Source organism: Salvelinus sp. IW2-2015, linkage group LG37 (assembly GCF_002910315.2).
Source record: "Salvelinus sp. IW2-2015 linkage group LG37, ASM291031v2, whole genome shotgun sequence".
NCBI lineage: Eukaryota > Metazoa > Chordata > Actinopteri > Salmoniformes > Salmonidae > Salvelinus > Salvelinus sp. IW2-2015.
This window is the reverse complement of record NC_036876.1, coordinates 1,833,341-1,838,337: the sequence shown is the minus strand read 5'-3', so window position 1 is coordinate 1,838,337 and position 4,997 is coordinate 1,833,341. Positions and strand designations below refer to the sequence as shown.

The 4,997-nt window shown below is 40.4% G+C and overlaps 1 protein-coding gene across 2 annotated transcripts in view; it reads right to left on the bottom strand.

The window, feature by feature from the left end:
* The window catches only part of LOC111960038 (apolipoprotein L2-like), a 19,046-nt gene extending 14,466 nt beyond the window's left edge, over positions 1-4,580 (bottom strand). Inside the window, exons 1-2 of one of the 2 annotated variants that reach the window (XM_023981912.2) lie at positions 4,495-4,580; positions 122-200 (exon numbers count right to left, since the gene is read on the bottom strand). The gene's annotated coding sequence lies outside the window, so the exon portion shown is untranslated. The remainder of the gene's footprint in view (positions 1-121; positions 201-4,494) is intronic. The other variant, XM_023981913.2, reaches the window with a different exon arrangement.
* Between the last annotated feature and the right edge of the window lie 417 nt (positions 4,581-4,997).

Genomic DNA, 4,997 nt, shown 5'->3' with positions numbered 1-4,997 from the left:
CACGTAGAAACATACTTTTACATATTCAGTATTTTCATGAATAGTTCTATATTAATGCAACATTAGAACAGAACTGTTTACATTTCCTACAAATACAGCAGTGAAAATATTTCATACTCACAGTGTTTAGTTAGGTGCAGTGGAGGTACAATGGGATATTCAGAGGAGGAAACTCTGACAGTGTTGGAGACAAGGTGAGTCTGAAAAACAACCAACAGTTGTCCAATCACAAATCAAGGTTCATCATTGATAAGGAGTTATTTTATGACCTTATGATGAGTGAGGCATCAATGTACACTTATTAAGATTTTGTCCATGCATGTATCAGGAAACACCTGCGTTTACTGCTACACTGTGAGGATTATAGTACAGTAGTTAAACATTAACATTTACAGGTCTGCCCCATGACAGTGACTTTAGGAGTCAAAGTAGCTGATCATGGTGTAATGTCAAACAATATCCATTGCTTGTTTTCAGTCATAGATAAATGCAGTGAAAGACATGTTACGCAAATGCATGTAATTGTGAGTATCATATTCTTTTCTACATTTACCAGAATAGGATGCGTGGGAATAAAGCAAATACAATCTGCTTAATTCACCTGTCATATTATGGTTCACATGACTTGTAATGAGGTCCACACTCTACCACCAAATACTGTAGTATCCATAACACCACAGAGAGACAGTACCACCAAATACTGTAGTATCCCAAACACCACAGAGGGACAGTACCACCAAATACGTAGTACCCGTAACACCACAGAGGGACAGTACCACCAAATACTGTAGTATCCCATAACACCACAGAGAGACAGTACACCAAATACTGTAGTATCCCATAACACCACAGAGAGACAGTACCACCAAATACTGTAGTATCACATAACACCACAGAGGGACAGTACCACCAAATACTGTAGTACCCCATAACACCACAGAGGGACAGTACCGCCAAATACTGAGTATCCCATAACACCACAGATAGACAGTACCACCAAATACTGTAGTATCCCATAACACCACAGGGGGACAGTACCACAAATACTGTAGTACCCCATAACACCACAGAGGGACAGTACCACCAAATACTGTAGTACCCCATAACACCACAGAGGGACAATTTCACCAAATACTGTAGTACCCCATAACACCACAGAGGGACAGTACCACCAAATACTGTAGTACCCCATAACACGGCAGATGGACAGTACCACCAAATCTGTAGTACCCCATAACACGGCAGATGGACAGTACACCAAATACTGTAGTACCCCATAACACCACAGAGGGACCGTACCACCAAATACTGTAGTACCCCATAACAGCACAGTGGGACAATACAATCCCATAACACTACAGAGGGACAATATCACCAAATACTGTAGTATCCCATAACACCACAGAGGGACAGTACCACTAAATACTGTAGTACCCCATAACACCACATAGGACAGTACCACCAAATACTGTAGTACCCCATAACACCACAGAGGGACAATATCATCAAATACTGTAGTACCCATAACCCACAGAGGGACAGTACCATCCATAACACCATAGAGGGACAACAATACTGTAGTACCCCATAACACACCATAGGGACAGTACCACCAAATACTGTAGTACCCATAACACCACAGAGGGACATATCATCAAATACTGTAGTACCCCATAACACCATGAGGACAGCACCATCCCATAACACCACAGAGGGACAAATCACCAACTACTATAGTAACCCATAAACACCACAGACAGACAGTACCACCAAATACTGTATACCCCATAACACCACAGAGGACAGTACCATCCCATAACACCACAGAGAGACAGTACCATCCCATAACACCATAGATGGACAGTACAGTACACCAATACTGTAGTACCCCTAAACACCACAGGGGACAGTATCACCAAATACTGTAGTACCCCATAACACCACAGTGGGACCATATCATCCATAACACCACAGAGGGACAATATCACCAAATACTGTAGTACTCCATAACACCACAGAGAGACAGTACCACCAAATACTGTAGTATCCCATAACACCACAGAGAGACAGTACCACCAAATACTGTAGTATCACATAACACCACAGAGGACAGTACCACCAAATACTGTAGTACCCCATAACACCACAGAGGGACAGTACCGCCAAATACTGTAGTATCCCATAACACCACAGATAGACAGTACCACCAAATACTGTAGTATCCCATAACACCACAGAGGACAGTACCACCAAATACTGTAGTACCCCATAACACCACAGAGGGACAGTACCACCAAATACTGTAGTACCCCATAACACCACAGAGGGACAATTTCACCAAATACTGTAGTACCCATAACACCACATGAGGGACAGTACCACCAAATACTGTAGTCCCCATAACAGCGGCCGACAGTACCACCAAATACTGTAGTACCCCATAACACCACAGAGGGACAGTACCATCCCATAACACCACAGAGAGACAGTACTATCCCATAACACCATAGATGGACAGTGCCACCAAATACTGTTGTACCCCATAACACCACAGAGGGACAGCATCACCAAATACTGTAGTACCCCATAACACCGCAGAGGGCCAACAATTCTGAAGTACCCAATAACACCATAGAGGGACAACAATACTGTAGTACCCCATAACACCCATAGCACCATATACTGTAGTACCCCATAACACCAATATTGTAGTACCCCATAACACCATACCCCATAACACCCATAGAACCATATACTGTAGTACCCCATAACACCAATACTGTAGTACCCCATAACACCACAGGGGGACAGCAATACTGTATTACCCCATAACACCACAGAGGGACAGTACCACCAAATACTGTAGTACCCCATAACACCAAATACTCAAATATGTCTATCTCAGATAAAAAAAACATTTGTGATGATGTTTCTATTTTGACAGAATAATATGGTGGTATAATTTTCTGACAACCACCCCACTAAAAGCATCTATAATACTTACTGTTAGTTAGGGATGGTAACAACTGACAACACAACTGGATAGATTACTGTTAATGGAGAGAATGAGTCTGGGCAGAGGGGGGTGAATTATTGCTCAGTGATAAGACTTTTATTACCACACAGCTAGACTTTGTGACTGTGTTTTAATGTTTTTGGGCTCCTGAGTGTCGCAGTGGTCTAAGATCTCAGTGCAAGAGGTGTCACTGCAGTACCTGGTTCAAATCCAGGCTGCATCACATCCGGCCGTGATTGGGTGGTGCACAATTGGCCCAGCGTCGTCTGGGTTTGGCCCGGGGTAGGCCGTCATTGTAAATAAGAATTTGTTCTCAACTGACCTAATTTGTTCTTAACTAACCTAGTTAAATAAATAAAGGTTACATTAAAAAAAATGTCTACAAATCAGATGTCAAGGACCACTTTGTCTGTGGATAAGGATTCAACAGTTAAATATTCACTTTTAAGTCCGCCTCACACCTGTGATCCTGAACGTAAAAGTAACTTGACCAGGGTGAAATTTCAGAGAGTATTTATTGCTTGTTTTACTCATACAATAAAATACATGTTTAGGCAGATAAGCTAAATGATAATGTCAGTATTTGTATAGATTGTGTAAATGTGAGAAGAATGATATTAAAACAATTGTGGGAAAGTGCATTAATACTCTGCACTCAAAAACTAGACTTCAGTGTTTGTTTGCTGACTGTACCTCCAAGTAACACCCCCCTCCACACCCTCCTCCACCCATCTCCCCCATTCTCCACCAATCACTGCAAACTTCAACTTTAGGGAGGTAGCATTAAATAAATAAGGAGAATGGTGATGTTTTAAATGTAATGCAGTTCAAAGGTCATTTCAATTAAACCCCATTGATTGTTGAACACTATAACTTGATTCATGAGCTTAATCCAATAGTATATACAATAATACATCTCACATCAGATTTGATGTGAATCTAAGATTTTTCTACAGACATGCTGATGAAAGAGGCCAAATATGTCCACCAAGTAGCACAGTAACAGGTGTGGTTTGGCACAGTACATTACTTATGACGTACACACTTATATAAACACACATTTACATTACAACTAATCTTCCTCAGTATTCGATCTCCAATCATTCATTGTGTATTCCATGGGGAATTCTGCACCAATAACTGCACACTTCAGCTTTAGGGAGGTACAATAAGGAGAACTGGAGGCCAAGTGTTATGTTAGTTACAATCTGCTATATTTACTGTGGTTCAAAGGTAATTTCAATTAATGATATACACCGTTGATTCACGAGGAATATAACTTGCCTCCTTATACTAACCCAAAATATAATAATGAATCTCACATCAGATTTGTTGCAAGGAGTGGCTTGAAACAATGTATGACGTAGAAACATACTTTTACATATTCAGTATTTTCATGAATAGTTCTAATATGCAACATTAAAACAAACTGTTTACATTTCCTACAAATACAGCAGTGAAAATCATTTCATACTCACAGTGTTTAGTTAGGTGCAGTGGAGGTACAATGGGATATTCAGAGGAGGAACATCTGACAGTGTTGGAGACAAGGTGAGTCTGAAAAAAACCAACAGTTGTGTCAATCACAAATCAAGGTTCATCATTGATAAGGAGTTATTCTTATGACCTTATGATGAGAGTGAGGCATCCAATGTACACTTATTAAGATTTTGTCCATGCATGTATCAGGAAACACTGCGTTTACTGCTACACTGTGAGGATTATAGTACAGTAGTTAAACATTAACATTTACAGGTCTGCCCCATGACAGTGACTTTAGGAGTCAAAGTAGCTTGATCATGGTGTAATGTCAAACAATATCCATTGCTTGTTTTCAGGCATAGATAAATGCAGTGAAAGACATGTTTACGCAAATGCATGTAATTGTGAGTATCATATTCTTTTCTACATTTACCAGAATAGGGATGCGTGGGAATAAAGCAAATACAATCTGCTTAATTCACCTGTCATATTATGGTTC